Below are 17,675 nucleotides of genomic sequence, written 5' to 3' on the forward strand. Positions count from 1 at the left end.
CAGAGGCATTTTGTCATATAGTTAGTTATAGCTTGTGTTACTCCGTTCTTTCTTTCATCTTCCTCACTGCCAATGAAAGTTTTCTCAAACTGACAATAAGCCACATCTGAGATGTTGTTTTGTTTTGCCATGCCTAAAACCTTGAGATTAATTGCTTAACGCTTAGTATGGGCAAAAGCAAACCACAGAAACCTGGCAATGGCTTTTGAGCCACTAACACTATTTTTCAACCTATGAACTACTGCCAAGGGGCCCAAAAATTAGCACAGATTAAAAAGAAATCATAAATCAAATCTAACAGGGAAGTACACTAACATTTCTATTTGTGTAATGGATCAAAACCAGAGCAGCTCCAGCTGAACTGGACTGAAGCTTACTGTGAATAAGCAGTGTTCATCAATGGCTACATCCAAGGAAGACAAACCCTGGCAGTACTGAAGTGTTTGTCAGATTCAAGTTACTAGCATGGTGCGCATTGAAATATTTGAATTGAAATATTAATTGAAATATTAGTCTTGAGGACGACGTAAGTCTTTCAGAGAATATGATTTGATTTTTCCCAGTTTTCCTAGTCCTTTTGTTACAATCAGCCAAGCTGCATTTAAGATCCATTATAACAGCATAGCAATCCCTGTCCCCCTAAATCAGGTTGCCAACCTAAGCTGTATTTTATTTCTGGCTTAGAGTGAGTTTAGCACACATAACCAGAATGCACACTTAGGATTTTTTTCTTTTTAGTCCTTGTGGTGCTATTTTCCTCTCTCCTTAACTACTGCCTCTTCACTATCCTGTCTAGTCCATGCCTGAAAATATTCATTTTAGGATTGCTCATCAAACATGCACTGTCTCTGTGTAAAATGGGTTGGTCTCCCTCCATATCTCCAAGTATTTCCTGCCCTCTTTCGCCAGGTGTTGGTGCGATGAAGAAATAGAACCCCAGCCATCTCCTAAAATTACTAAAAAAGTCTCCCTTTGATTTTGTGTACCTTTCTGATGATGCCTCACTACTGTGAGACCTGTTTTAGCAGCAGGACTTTTTTCCTCTAGCCATTTATGAAATTCTCTTAATTAAGAAGTGCTGCTATATTTCATCTTATTTTCTTAAGGATTAAAACACAATACAGAAGTTCAACAGAAAAGACATTGTTCCTGTCTGGTAACTGTGCTACCAGTTCCTGATCTTCAAGCCTCCTACCAGTGTAGTATTGCTATGACTGTAGCCAGCTTTTCAACTAACCAAGAACAACTGCACTATAAGAGGCATCCAGCCCATCCTCCACCACCAGAGAAAGTTATTCCCTCCCCTGAAGGCTTTACATCAGAAGGAGCGTGAAGCAGACAATTCTCAGATTTCCCAAGCCTGCTGCTCTTCCTGCCTCAAACTGTAGACTGATTCAAGCTGATGATTTCCAGATTCATTTTTCTTTTTCAGCATGACTCCTTGACCTGTTTACGTCATTGTACTACCTTCACTTTCCGGGATTTTGTTTGTGTGAAGATACATTACTGATGTTTGCTATCAGCAGTCTTTCAGCAGCTACCCCACCATGCACTGTTTTGTTCGTAGCTGGGCATCCCTCCGTACTCTCCAACACACCACAGTTATCTTAAATGAGAAGGTAATAACTAAGTGCTGGCCGCTCACATCACAGAATGCATATTCCCTGTAGCACATATCCTAGGGTGAGGTGTCCAATGGAGTTTTTGAGTTTGCTTGCCCAGTTTGGCAAAATACTTGTTCTGTCTGATTTGGAGAAGACTCACTGCAGAATAATGACCAATATCATACACACCAGGCTCTCCTACAGGTGACCCAACACCAGGTCAAGACAGAGGACCTCCAAGAAAAGCTTTTGAAGGAAGTGAGGGATTTTGCATGACTACCACTGTCCAGTCCTACTACAAGAACTATTTCACATCAGTAATTTGACTTTAAGCACAAACAGCCTTTCAAAAGGCTTTGTTGAAGCATAAAATCCCTAGTACATTGAGGGAAAGACTGGTAGATGTTCATCTTAGGATCAACTCCAGTTCAATTTTCTGTTAGCAGAAATGAGTCTTGAATGCAAATATTACGTAAAATAAGCTGAAGAAAACAAAAAGAGAAAACAGAGACAGGTCTATATGCTTCTCAGACATGTACTAGGAGCACCACAATTGCCAGGTGAGCAATGATGCAAAAAAAAAAAAAAAAACCAACAACCTGGTATGGATAGTGTGTAGACAGGCACTGGACAACTTGGTGAGCATGATCTGTTCCTGACCCATACATTCCCTGGGATCTGACCAGCAGTCTTGGCTGCTTCATGGAGATCTGTACAAAGCTAAAGAAAACCTATGCACAAACTGCTGTTATCTGTCAGGTGGAAGACATGGATGACTTAGGAAAAAACAGAAGATGTTATATTCTTGTATTTCTGAGAGACATCCCATACGGCATTACAGAGAAATCCAGCAGACCTCGCAACGTACTTAAATATTTCTAGGGAGAATGCTGTCAGGTTCATCTGTCCACAGTGTTCTGTGCTTGTTCACAGGGATTAACAAGATGAGTACTTTAACTACTGCAACTTACATACCTTATTTTAGGGACAAAGCATGTCTGATATACCCTTAAATTGTTCTAAGACACTACTTTTTGTTTCTCCTTTCAAGAAAAGGCAAATATCCTTCTCAGATCTCATCTACAGAACTTAAGAATGGGGTGGAGGGAAGCTTCTAAACTGCCTTTGATAATATTTTCATTTTCTGTTCGTTATTGCAAAAACTCATTTTGCTTTCTGGATCAAAGCTAAACAGACTCACAATGAGAAGAAAGGTACAACAAAAATGAAGTGTGAGCCGCAGTGGATGTTACAACCTGCATAACCACCCAGTGAAACTAGACCTGTGCTTCTTTTTTTTTTTTTTAATATACATATGTAATATTTTTTGAAGGTAGTGTTTGCATAAAGTTACACTATTATTCAATCACAGTATGAACAACCCTATCAGGGTTAGATAGAATAATTTAACTTTTCTTGATGCTCAGATCCTGCAATAGAAATCTGACCTTGATCTTATGTTTACAGAACAAACCCATTACAGTAAATGTACAACAAAGAACGGCACAGATTCCATACAGGTCATTGGCTTAACTAGACTAGCATTTACTCTTCTGTTGGATTTCTGAAAGGAGAATTATGGTCCTTGCACACGCCTATTAAAAGAATAATGATGCTAAAGAAATTAAACGACCTACACATGATGCCTCTAGCTGTTGTATAGCTTTCTTGTAATATGATTTAAAAGCCCATTGACAGAGCCCGCTTTTCTCCAGATGCAGGGAAATGCCTGCCTTTGAGACTGTGCCAATCTAAGGTGCAGTTAGTCACAGACCATAATGACTTAAAATTTTTAAGAATTCCAAGATGAGAGCATCAAGCTCATGTTCAGGCTTGGAACTGCAGCCCTGGTTGTTTTAAGTCAAAGCATAACCTGCAGTCTGACTCACTTCTCAGATTATTTTGTAAAACATTTCTAACAGTAGAAATGACTCTCCCTCTTGATCATTTAGCAAGAAACGCCTCTTACCTCAGGCTTATGGGACATAACTGGGCAACACAAGAGAGTTATGCCAACTGATGGTGCTTAATGGGGGCAGGGCTCCAGCTTTTCATCAGGAGAAGATTCTTTTAAACAAAATGTCCCCTTCTGCCGCAACTGGCAAGCTTGAAATGTATCTACCCATCTTGAAACATATCTACCCAGCTTGAAATGCATCTGCAGCACTCATCATGTAACATTACAGAGAAAATAAAAAAATAGAGTAACTTCAAAGAGATGTTTTTTAAAAATGCAGACTCCAACTATTGCAGTTGTTTTAACAGCAACCATCAGGAACCAGAACCAACAAATGCTTTTAAGGTCTTTTTACATTTTAATCTTGATTGTGATATGCAGTAAGGAATCTCCGTGGCAACCAAAGTTTGCAGAGATTTAGATGACCTATTTCCCTTATCCAATGAATTTAGAAACTCTTTGGTTTTGCCTGAAGCTTTAAACTGACAAACATTAAGAGAGTACCCAAGAAATTGAAAGCTCATGATCCAAGCATGGTGATAGTTTCCTGAACTGACTTGAACAATCAAGTTTTATTGCCTACAAGTTACTGAAGCATAGAAGAACATCGTTAAATGTAGGTATTTCAAACCTCTGTCTTTGGTGGAGGCTACAGCAGAGGGGCTCAGTAGGTTTCTTACAGAAGTAGTTGCTGCTTTGGACCCTGGCTATCTTGCAGACAAAACAGAACAGCACAGAGCTAGCTTGCCTAAACCATCTCCATTACAACTGTCTTTTCCAGTGAAGTTACTGTACCAAGTCATAAAGAGGACAGAAGGAGGCTCTTTATAGCGGTGCCCAGTGACAACACAAGAGAAAATAGGCACAAATTAAAATGCAGAAAGTCAATCTGAACAACAGCATCTTTCTCTGCTCCACCTCACAATATTGTGTGGGCAAAAACTGGACCATGTTGGAAGTTGTGAAATCTCCACATGTGGAGATATTCAAAAGCCAGCCAGATGTGATCCTGGACAACCTGCTCTAGCTGATCCTGCTTGTGCACCACTGATGCACAAAAAAGGAGCTAGAGTGCTTTCCCCCCTGACTTTCCTGGGGCTCCAGTGTATCTGCCTACATTGCTTTTACAGACAACACACAACAAATCGTTCTTACATTTGCTAAATAAAGGTGTTATGGACTGTACGTTTGGTTTCAGGAAGTCTTGAGTTCAACAGACATTTTAGAATATACATCTGGTATGCAGATGCAAGTAAAGCACACAACCCCACTTACATGTCTGAGCCTACCTGTTAGCTATACTGTTCTCAGCCATCTGCAAGAAGACAGCAAAGTAAGGTCTTGACTATCTAGTATCAAGACACGGAGAACTGAAGTAATTGTAAAACAGACAGAGAAACGACTCATTACAGAGGAAGGAATAACCCACCTAGTTATCCTCTTTTCAAGAAACGCAGCCTACAAGCATAGATATTCATCTACACACTTTAACAGCCCATTGATACGCTACAACACTGCTTACACTGTCTGAGAATTAGTTCTGTTGTTTTGCTTCATCAGGTACACAAGAAATTGCAATTCCTAGAACAAAGGAAAATACTGAGTAAAGCACAGGATCTATTACTTCAAAACTGATTTTCGCTTTTCCTCCTAAAGTAAACATTGGATAAAAAAAATTAACTCGTATCTCATAGCGGTGGTTGTGCCAACATACTATGGCAGCGGTACATGACTAAATGAAGAAGCTAGGCCAGAATTAAGCTTTCAGAAAAAAATGCCCATGGAAAATTAACATCCCAGTAATGGCTAGCATTAAGAAAGATTTCTGAATATTATTCTGTTGTTCAGATAAAAGTAGATGGATTTTAAAAGTAGATGGAACTTAAAGATGCACTTTTGAACAACAGCAGACATCACAGCTTGCACTGTACTGAAAACTTCATTTGCAGGAGACAAAAGCAAACAAACAAAAGCTACTAGAAATAAACGTAACAACAAGAAGCAAGAACATTTTCAAGGCACCTCCTTTTCTATAACTATTACATTCGAAATGACAGTTAAAAATAACGAACAAACAAAAACACCACAAAATAACAACACTGAGACAGAAACCAGATCAGATGATCCCAGAACCTGTCTTCTTCCTGGAGATGGGTCAACTGGACATTGCCCTAGTTCTTACTCCAGTTAGTTGGTATCTCTAGGCTACTCTCACCTTGTCTAGTTACAGAGACAGTGTTTGCTGAGACATGCAGGTGCTGTAAAAGCTTATTGTTAAAATCTTCCAAAGCCCCACAAACCTTGATACAAGAAAAAAATAATATGTTGAGTTTTGTTCTACACAGTCATTTTGAGTTTATTACAAATCATGTTTTCAGACTACAATATTAATAATATTCTACAAAAGATTTTTTTAAAAAATACTCCTTATACTTGTAATGTATGCTCAATAACAATCTTCTGGTTATATCTGATAGCATTCCACTTGTTAAATAACACCTGCTTGTGTGTAGGAATAAGAGTTCTTCAAAACACAAGCAAAGCCAAGGGCCCAAACCCATCATTAAGGCTGAGTAGTTTGTATTACTGTGGGCAGCCCCATTACACCACTCATGAGGTTTGGCATCCCTAGGCCTTCGAAAACCAAGGCAGACGATGAATCAAACAAAGTAGAAAAGATCCTCTCGAACAGGCTAAGACTTCAACAGCGGAAAACAAAACTGCGTGCTTGAACTGCACGCCACAGAGTCATACAGCTCAGAGCTTCCTCTAGCATGCTGTTGAAGAGCTCTGCATAACCTTGTTCAACAAACCCCTTCCTCAGCCATTGCTCCAAAAAGAAAACAGAGAACGCAAACATGCTTACCTGAACATCCGCGGGCTACGCAGATCCGAGCATAGGCTGGATCCCCTTTATACGGCCTGCCTTCCAGTGCTCAAGTAAAGAAGAACTGTTTATGCTACTGCACTAATAAAAAATCACCTCAAATGGGCCCCAAGCTGCCCTCTTAGCTCATAAATTATATAGCTTTACTCTGCTTGGCACAGGCTTGAACTCTGTTATAATTTAGGTTAAAAGACAACACAAAGTTTCTGCCTTTTCAGAGCCCTTCGGCAGTTTTGCTGCTGAACCACAGGTTCTGGTCAGGCCCCTACAGGTGTTCTTAATTAGGAGAGAATCCACATTAGGTACTAGGCTTAAAGATACATGTCTTTTGAGCACAAGCCTTAAAAACTCAGCCATATCATACCGTCATCTTCACTGAGTTATGCTTACAAAGAGCACTGATAAAATAGTGTTTAATCAGAACTGCTGTTTCCCTTCACGAGCAAAAGATCATGAAATAGCTATCCCGCAGCATGAAAGCACTGAGTTATCTCATCCTCATGTGAGTGCCTAGTCGATTCACCTTCCTGCCTTTGACTCGCTTTAACACTTAGATTTAAAAAGTTTGGCGGCAAGAATTGTGTATAAAAACCAGCACAGAGACTTCTTGAAGAATTTGATTATCTATGGGAACAAATCAACTGGCCTCTTTTTCACATTTTTAAAAGATTGAACTACTTTAAAAGAAAAGACTTCACAGATAGTGTGAAATGCACAGAAATAAATATACAGCTGCAGTCTGGATGGTCATTAATGGCATATAACCTGTGAGGATATATGGAAATAACATTCTTCATTTTGAAAGAGTCAGAGGAGAAAAAGACACAAGCAATTAAGCCACAGAGTGCCATGAAACACGCTAGGGCCCTTTGTTAATGCTGGATAAAATGAGACAGGCTTACAAAGGCATTGCTCCTGACTTCAAAGTTTTTTTTCAGGACAACTGCACTTTCTTTCCAAGCACTAAACTTCCAGCACAGTTTTGCAAGGAGTCTACCTCATGAAGCAACTAGCAGGCTGTAGAGATTTGTCTAGTCAAAGGTTACAAAACGCTGTCAGTGGGGTGTCTTCTTGTTGCCCAAATTATGAACTATGAATTATGAGCTCAATGTCTTCTGGTTGAACCTTCATTTTTGTTCATCAAAGGACTGAGGATCACTTATAGCCTGTGGAAGTTCCCTGTTAGGGTCTCTGTAGGTGGGACAGTGTTCCTGGAGGTTTCTGCCTGAAACCACTCTGAAGTTGTTGTGCCGTCTCTAGATTTGAGGACTCCTCAGATAATAACTCCAGAACATAAACTTTAGAAAGATCCTAGGACTGAAGGGGCTAGGGCAGACTTCCATCAATACAAAAGCAGTGCAAGGTTGGAATAAAAGGCTCTAGGCCTATGTTAGTTTATTTGGGATGCTATTTTAGTATCTAGAGCAGCTTAGTGTCCTGGAAGTTAAGGGATAATACAACGTTGCCTTTATCTTAAGTGTTGGACTGTGCCATCTAAATTATAATTTTGGGAGGCACAAAGGAAGAGAGGATACTCATATTGCCGCATTTTAACCTAATTTAGATATTCTTATTCTGGACCATCTCCTACAACAGTTCCCGTGCTCCACCAGCATTTATGGAAGGCCTAAGAAAACCAGCCTCCGCATTTGTGCTTCTCGTTAAGATGTCCAAGTATGTGAACAACTTTTAGAACCAATGTCTGAGCTGTGAAGAAATTTGGATCACTTGATATAGCCCCAAAATACAGTTACACAATTCTTGTAGCATAGACTGGTGAACCTATTCATGAACAGTAATCATAGGGAAAGGTCTTCCCAGAGAGAATCTCTGGGTTGGATTTTAATCTCATTGATTTTACGCTAACGCAAGTTAATTTTCAGATTAATTTAAGAAGGGTGGTTTTAATGTCTCAGTATTCCCACACATACCTGACTATTTTCAGAACTACCCAGGCTACAATTTCTTTCATTAAAGGGACTGAACAGGAGTCTGCATATCCCTGAACGAGACATATAGCACCTCTCTTTTCAGGACCTGCAATTCTGTATTGCTGTAACAGCAACCTGAACTGAAGCTGCCCAGATCTCTCATCTGCCCTACAACATGTGATGCCAAATTCTTCTCTAGGAAGGGATATCCTGCCTTCCTGATACTGGCCAGTGGATGTTGTAAGAGAGAATATATGATCAGTGGCATGCCCATCAAATTATGCTGTCATAGGTGGATTTTCAGCAGCAGGTAGCCAAGCTTGCCTACAGGATGCATTTGGCCATGAGTATACAGACAGTGTGGATTCAAGGAGGTTGGCATTTGCAGATGAACTGGTGCATATTGTATTTGGCATCCTGTACAGGTCAGTACCATAACATAATATTTTGATTCAGAAAGCGTTGCTTCTAAAGAGTCAGTGAACTTTCTTCACCATCTTTTATTTCAGAAGATTTCAGTGTTCTTAGCCTTTAGTTTACCCTAACAGACCCTATGGGATATACATTTTTTTTTTTTTTGAAAGTTTGTAAGGAAACACTGTAGGAAAGTTATTGTTGGGAGTCACTGACTTGTAGCTTCACATTTGTGCTGTTTCTTCCCAACTTGATATAAAGAATAATCAATAAAAGTCTGCCTTCAGTCTGATTCCTGTAACTTCTCTGTCTTTATACTGATGCAACTAAGGACTAAACTGAGTTCAAGGCATTGCCATGCAAAATTAAATCAGTTAGCCATACTTATTAGTTCAGTTCCTTCAACTTGCTTGTTGGCACCTCATTCAGAGGAAAAGACAAATTGCCACATCTACAGTGTCTTTTCTTCACCAGTTTTCTGAATCTGCAATGACTCTTATGGCAGTTTTACAGTTCCCCTTTGTCCCATCCTAAATATGAACAGATCATTTCTCCATCTTACACAAAGTACGTAACAGGTTAAGTTGAATTTCTGAACAAAGTGATCACATTTATCACTGAATTCTGACTATTCAGAGTATGAAAAAGGCAGTATTTAGTACAACAGGTATCAAAACATGAAATCATTTCTTCTTATCTCATTTGGACCTAGACCTTTCAGAAGATCTCTTTTCTGAAAAGTCAATTCTCAGTACAACAATGTTATGAACGCCACTCTAGGAAATCCTGATTTACTCTCTGCATTACATAATTCTAATAGCACCACCCCCTTACTTTTCACGAGAAATTTGATTTTTTAAGGAGTCATCACATGACATTCAAAGAAATAATAATTGAGAATCAACCCCTAATGAGCACCACATGAGTGTCTCACCAGAGAGAAAGTCTAAATTATGCATCTCCATAGGACAACAGTGAGCAGGGCTTTTCTATCTTCACTGAAATCAGAGGTGCCCTAAATGGACTTGCTGGCCTAGTGCTGGTCAGTGTCACCAGCTGAATTAGGAACCTACATATAGTGGTAAGACTACTTTCCACTCTCCTGAGAGCGTATTTTTAGTTTTGCATGTCTAGAAAGTCCTCAGCATCACCTCAACTACTAGTGCCAAATTGCCACTCATTTCTGAAAAGTTCTAATATGAGAAGCAATTATGGAGAATAAGATTCTTGGCAGAGAAAAACTGATGCTATCATTAAAAAAAAAAAAGAGATATAGCAAAGCAACAGCAGTAATGATATGAAAAGTAAATAAGCACATGAGATAATATAAAGATGCTGACTCGGGCAGGAAATTATTTCTAATATGAACTAAGTCTCTCTTTTTTATAATACTCATTTCACCAAAATAGATGCATTTAAATTGCTGTTTAGGTGCCCTTATTCATTGCTGTTTACAGCCTATTAGTTCAAATGCAGAGTTCATTTAATTATGACTAGGTTAGTAATTGTGCTAATGAACAAGGTGTACCCTCAACCACTTGCTGTAAGATGGATAAATACCCATTTACAAGATAAGATGGCTTTTTATAATCTCATAGAGGCATGCAAGAAAAAAGTGCTGATCCTGTGCAGGCTCAAGTGCAAAGTTAGATGCCATGGAAGCTTAAATTAAAGATGGGACAGTTTCTCATGCACTATAAAATCTGTGACTGCCATGAAACAAGACTTTATTTACTATCCATACACTTTAATTCTCAGCAATAGAAGTTACAGAATAAGCAAATTTATTAATTGCTTAACTAGTTAATTGTGCTGTTATAAATAATTTAAAGAGTTTTCTTTTTTTTTTTCACTGCTAAATACTTGATATAGAAAAAATACTTTAGTCCCAATTATTTATAAATAGTTTTGTTTAGATCCTTCATATTTTCAGTGAGCATTTTTACTTTGGATTGTTGTACAATGAATAATTATTAATTTAATCATGTTGTTAGGATGTCTCCGATATAAACAATTGTTTAATTCACTAGAAAATTAATGAGGAAGCTGGCTCTCTTCACCTGACATCTTGTATCTATAGTACAACTTTGTAAAATGGTTGCCTTGTTCTTCTTGCCTTCCAAAATAGGGAAACAGCTGTTTGATTTTTTTTTTCAACTAAATGTCTTTTGAACATTTTGTACCACAATCCAAACTTGAATCCTTTAAGCCTGCTAGTTCATAACATCATGCAACGCAATTTCATCCATTCTCAAAGGACCCGATTCAAAGCTTTGAGACTAATGACAATCATTTTCTTCACAGATTTTGTAATAAATCACAATGTGATGGGTTGTGTGAGAACCAGCAAGTTACTTTTTTATCTTCTGCATCCTCTGTAGAGAGTGCACTGGAGCTAGTTCTAGGTATAATTTGGGGCTTGGCATGATAAGTTAATGTAGAGGACAAACCCCCAGAAATGAAACTTAACTGATGTATGAAAAAGGCAGGACTGGACTTAAAAGTGCTATAGTTTTGTAAAAGAACTTCCATTTAGTGGCAGGGGAGCCAATGTGCTTACTGGCTAACTAGAACACTAGGAAACAATCTAACATGGCTGCCTCTTTAAAGCAGAGATGGGGAATGAGAGAGCACCCTTCCAAAACTGTTCAGTCAGCTTCTTCACTGATGAAATGACACAGATACCTCTGAAAGAATATGCAGTATTTGTAACTGGAATAAGTGCTCTTTCAGTTTTATTAAAAAAAAAAAGAGAGAGAGAGAGAGAAGGAGCAGGAGAAGAAGAAGAAGAATTTTCTTTAACTTACGATTTTGTCCAGTAACTCAAAAGATCCCTGTTCTGTTTATAGCAGAGAAACATACTTTAAGGCTAGCACTTAAAAAAATTTGCTGGTTTGCACTAGCAAACCAGCAAATTTTTTATTACTTGTGTCAATCTCCCAGGTTAAATATGCTTAGTAATGCAGGCAAAGCAGCAAAATTAACATCAGCTAATGTCACATTATCAGTATCTATTTTCTGATGATGATGATGGAAGGAAACAGGAACATGAGTGAATTGCAATATGCAAGTAAAAAGTGAAAGAAAGCAAGCAGCTGGGGACACTAAATTAGAAAAAGACAAGCAATTGCAGAAAAGGATATGAAGGAAGAAAAATAAGAAGCAAAAAGGAACAAAAAGATGGGAAACAACCTGGTAAAGAAAGGAATTTGATACTGATACTAATTTACAATAAATGTAAGAAGTCTCATGAAATATGCAACTATAATGCAAATGAATATTCTCACAAAACTTGTTTTGTCCAGATGCCTGTGTTACTGAGTCCCATTAAACTCAGTTAAATCATATCTACATCTTAAGGCCAGAAGAGTTCACCTAGTCCGACTTCTTTCCATACACGGTGCATTTCTCCCAGCTCTCCCCATACTGAGCACAGGAATTGTGCAGGATGAAATACCTGGCATTTTATTTTAAATCTACATTTTCCTCATATTCTTCACACCCTCTTGGAATATCCAAACCTTCAATTTATTGAAAGCACTAAGTATAGGCTCCTCTTTTATGTGGGCAGAGATCAGTCAATGTGTTCTTAGAAGAGCTGCCAAGAACTAAACTGTCTTTGTGAACAACTTGCTGGTTTTGATTTTAAACTCAATACCTTTGGAGATATTTTCCTCATTTGACACAAATGTTCAATGATAACCTACAAATCCAATTGCAATGTATTAGTCAGAGGTCTTCAGTTTTATTGATTTATTTATAACCAGCAAAAATGTTTCTTTAAGAATGTTAAGGATGTAACATTCTTTTTAATTTATGAATTTATTTGAAGAAAAAACATTATTCCACTTACTATCCTTGTGTTAAACTAGTGCTTTTCAAATCATAGACTTCACCAATGAGCCTCAAGGACTTCTTTCCTTCCCTGTGCATAACAGGACTTCCTACCTTCCTTTCTGCCTTAAAAAATGAAGTCATTCCCAGTGTTTAGGCTCTAGGCAGTTTTTGGCCCCAAGTTTTTTTCTCACAGTTCTTTCCCGCTGCTGAAGACACGGCTATTATGCCTTGATCTGCTACGTGTTGGTGCCTGTGCGTGCTGGGATCCTCTGCTTGGCAGTGAGGCTCTGCTCCAGCCCTGAGCACAGGAGTGCTGGCTGCAGCAGGGCTGAGACTGAACTCAGTGCCACAGAGCTCTGACACAAAGGCTGTCCCATCACCCACGGGTTTTTGCTGTTACTTAGTCCCCATTCTTAAAGTCTGAAGGAGGGAATTCAGCAGTGGCTAACAGCACTGTGTCCTTAGTTCACATTTGTGCACAAAGCCAACTTTCAAGGTTTGAAAATGAGCTTTCTTCCCTTTTCTGTCTGGTGTTGCTTTTACTCAGTTTGCTACTTTGGCAGCTGCAGTAGCCAGGGCAGCTTTTTCCTCATAGTCTGCTTGGAAAAATCTTACAAAGTTACCCCTACAAAATTAATTTATTTAGGTTAAAATTATCCACTGTAATGAATTACTTTTCACCAGACATTCAAGTTTGGACATGTTTGCATTTATACTAGGGGCTCTGATATTCTGACTTATCATATTATAGGCAGTTGCAGTTAGGAGTATGTTTTATTAATTGAATCCTGCTCCAGTTTAGTGGATCATAATAAAAGGGAAAATCCTCCTAGGCATCTAGAAGTACAAATACATAATTCTTCTGCTTATTTCCCACTGAGGATGCTGAAGAACATCCTGAACTAAAAAGATCAAATTAGGAGGCTACAAATCAAGCAAGACTAGGCTTTTATTACCGACATCTTTCAAAGTAAGAGGGGATCCAAATGCTCCACTGACTTCCAAGGGGCATGCACTAAATGTTTAACAGGTATTCCATTCAGAGCATTTTCCTGTCTAAAAATGACTCCTTTTGTTTGTGAAATTTTTCAATTACTATGTGAATCTTTATAACCTGCAGTCTCTAGTGCCTGAAACCTGTGTTGGGACTTGCATTCATCCTCATATCCAAAATGATGTAATGAGAAAACATCTAATGTGCTCAGTCCATTAAGGAACTAACATGGAAACTCTTGGAATGCATATTTTTGCAATTAGCATGTTTGCTGACAAAAGCTATTTGTGTGTTGATGGCAAGCTGCATACTTATTACATTTTATAAGCAGATTAGACTGCATAAAAGTATCTTTAGAGCTGAAACATGTCTGACGCTGAGCAGCATGCCGTAAGTGCCTAGTGGGCATGATTGAGGAGAAATTGCTTGGGTACAGATACCAACCTTCCAGGTTAAATCCCAACTACAAGGATAATTTATACTGTCTTTTACATTTTAGAGACTGTGAGCCATTGCATGTATTACAGGGCAATGTGATAGAGTACAGTGCTGCTACTGCTGAAGTTGATATCCCTTAAGTGTCTACTGTATCCATTAGGGTCTGAAAATTGCAGATTGCTGACTACATGAATTACTCTGGAGCAGTTCAGCATGTGTGTTGAGTTTTTGCTATCAAAAAGCTCTGGTGATTCCACATTAGAAAGTAATTTTCCATATGGCTTACTGGGAATTTAGGCACATAAACAGATACTCAGCAGCGATATTTAATGCAGTTTATTGAACAGGTTTACAGAGTAGGGACATAATTTTCAGAGCTTTGTCAGTTTCTGTCTGAACACACTGATTATGTGCCTGGGAATTTGACTTTTCCCTTGTATTTTATTTTCCTTTGTTCTCCATTTTGATGATAAAAGGGAAATGCAAAGGTAGGATTGTGCTGACACAGTGGAAACAGACTTCAGTGTAGTTTATAGACGGAACCTTCTGCAAGAAATAGTGTTTATGTGATCATCTTGTCTTGCTGCAGATGTTTCAGATTAAGCTTCTTGCTACACAATCTGCACAAAATACCCGCGTAGATACTATAATAGAAAATTGATATGGAATAGAATTTGCTATGAAATTACAATAAGGAGTTTAGTACAGGCATGGCAAGTTGTTTGCACATGTTTATGAGCAGAATAGCAACTGAACACAACAAGGACCTGCTCCATAATCAGGTCTGCTGGGTGCCCTTAGACTACAAATACATAGCAGCATATGGGTTATGGTTTCATTTGTACCCTACTCTAAACAGTTTAGAAATGCGTTTAATAGTCCCCATATGAGCAGGGACTGCCGGGGACTGCTGCCTCTTCATTTGCTCTGCTTGGGCTCCCTTCCCTTCTTCTAGAAGAAGAAGAGCAGGTTCTCCATGGGCTATTTTCATCACTCCTAATATCAATTACAGTTAATAGCAATGCCACTGTAACTACAATAACTAGTGTTCTCCCCACACTTACTATCCAAATAACACATTTTTTCCAGGAGAAAGTTGTCCTTTACTTCAGAGGCTTTGTAGAACAAAGCTGAACCTAATGACATATTAAATCAGTATACAAGAACAACTCTAGCTGCCCACAGATTCTCCAGTTCATAAATGTGCCTCCCAAAATGTTCCTTGATAGGTGCCATCTCAACCACCCTTCTGCCACAGTCCTAGTTTAAAAGAATAAGATTATTTTCTCTCTGAGATCTGAGCCCATGCTCCATAAGGCATGGGAGCCGTCCAGCAGGACAGAAAGTTTCTGAACTCGGGGTGCAGTGAGGAAGGGAGCCAACAGGCAAGGCACAGCGACACCTCTGACACAATGAGTGACAACTCAGTGACACAGTGTCAGATCTGGGGAACTGCCTGCTACGTCACATTTGGGGTATGCCTTATCTCACAGACTGTTTTTTGTCTTCATTTTGTTAACCAGAACCTGGACTTTTATAATTGCTCAACTCTGGTTTGGAAATGTGCTTTTCCTTTTCCTAAACCAACCTGTTTTATTTTTATTTATCATTATTATTATTATTATTATTATTTTTAATTTGGCACTTTAATTTCACCTTCTTTAACAATTGGCAATATTTCTCTGGTTAGCGAAGGTCACGGATAAGGTTCCAGGATTAGGTATTGTCAAAAGCTGTCATACCAAGCTCCTCATAAATCATTCAAATAAACCATCCAGAAGATTTCTCTTCTAGTGTTTGCCATGCTAATGTGATTTCAACTCAGGAAGAAAGGCAAATGTTATTAGGGCTCAATGAAGCAAATGCAGGAAAGGATCATTTAACATAACACCAATAAAACTGGCAGTAGTTGACATGGTATTTCTTGTCTGAATTATGCAAATGATTTAACTTTTTGTATTTATGATATTTTCTCTTGAGTCATAAAGTTTGATGTGTTAATTTTATGGGTAAACAGATTTTTGGTGGGTTTTCCAACTTAATATAAATTTCCTCAAAGGAGGAATACATTTTTATGTATAAATTTCATGGCCCGATTCTGAACTGATAGTATTTTTACATATATCTCTTAATAACAGAGATAATTTCTGAAAAGATCCAAACATTAAAGACAAAATATGCCACAGTAACTGAATGATACTGTGGTAATTTGTAGAGCCTAATATAAGTACATACTAATAATGGGGTTTTCACCTGAGAGTCATAACTGGGCAGTCTGGTAACAGCATCTTCATTTCAATGCCCAGTCTCATCTAAAAGAGGTCTGATCTTTGATGTCAGTGGATACTGAATCAGACTTTAAAAGAAATGCATACAAATTTATATTATAAAAGCCTGAGGTTCCTTTTCATTTTTTTCAACTTCAGTGACCAACATTATGAATTCCCTCCCCCCCCCTTTTTTTTTTCAATATGTTGGGTCAAGAATTAACATATTAAAGTTTAACTAGCAGGGGAAAGGGGTCTCCACCATATTCTGGGATTCTATATCAAATATTTCAAGATTTCTACAACACTTTTGGATATGAGCTAATATGAAAAATTAAGATTTGGATTTTCTGTGTCTGAAATGCAATTCTGAAAATGTTCTCAGGTTTGAAATAGCTTATTCAAGAAACTGCAATGTTTTTTTCCTTTGACTCTGTTTTAATGTAAAGTGTATTTCAAATTTGTGTTTTACTCTAAAGAATCTTAGCAATTGGTGTGTATCAAAAGAGATGCAATTATACACTTGGTATAGTACTTTATAGTTTTCTGTATGAGATCTGGCTTTATCAGTAGCAATTAACACTATCACATTCTAGTTAAGCTGACACAGAGAAACATGAATACGCTCTCCACAACAGCAGGATTTTGCTGTTTGTGAAATATCTCATCCTGGATAGAAATTTTAGAGGATCCATACAACAGGTAATTGACACTGTTCCTTCCCCTCATGAGACACACCACTATGTCTCCCATGAAGTAACCTGCAGAAGGGTGTGTGAATAGTGGGGCAGGATGCAGATGCTGCTCTTCCGTAGAAAGATTTATGCTGAAAGAGCTCACTTAGATACCTTTGAAGAAAAGCAGCTGAAACAAGGCCTATGGACAAATTCTTGAAATCCTTCAAGACAAAATGACCCAGACTGATAATCTGTACTTTCCTACACTAGCAGGAAAACATATACATTTTCCCCAGATTTACATATTTTTTCTTTATATTCAGACACAGAGAGGAGACTGTTAAAAAGGCACAAACCTCCAATCTTTCCCAGAGTGTAAAGATTTCTAACTGTGAATCCTAGGAATGTTGCAGCATATTAAAGACTGTACTGAAGTGGTTCTGGAAATCAAAAGATTTTGAGGCTGTACTTTGATATTTTTTCAAGCTGTTATTCTCCCTCCTTATTTTCCCATTATCCATTTTAATTGTCATTCTGACTGACTACAAAAATTCAAATTCAGAACACGTATTTTCAGTCTCATCCAACCTTAGTTGTTCCCCCTATAATATCTATGCAAAGCATTAATTACTAAACTGAACTTGCAGACATTTAAAAAATTGTTTTCTT

The 17,675-nt window shown here is 38.2% G+C and overlaps 1 protein-coding gene across 2 annotated transcripts in view; it reads right to left on the reverse strand.

The window, feature by feature from the left end:
• Positions 1-17,675, reverse strand: part of SLC39A10 (solute carrier family 39 member 10) — a 120,900-nt gene that overhangs the window by 81,269 nt on the left and 21,956 nt on the right. The window contains exon 1 of one of the 2 annotated variants that reach the window (XM_080599926.1): positions 6,428-6,709. The exons of the other annotated variant lie outside the window; for it this stretch is intronic. The gene's annotated coding sequence lies outside the window, so the exon portion shown is untranslated. Of the gene's footprint in view, positions 1-6,427; positions 6,710-17,675 lie in introns of those variants that run through there. 2 annotated transcript variants of the gene reach the window in all.

Source organism: Anser brachyrhynchus, assembly GCF_964034855.1.
Source record: "Anser brachyrhynchus genome assembly, chromosome: 7".
Taxonomy (NCBI): Eukaryota; Metazoa; Chordata; class Aves; order Anseriformes; family Anatidae; genus Anser; species Anser brachyrhynchus.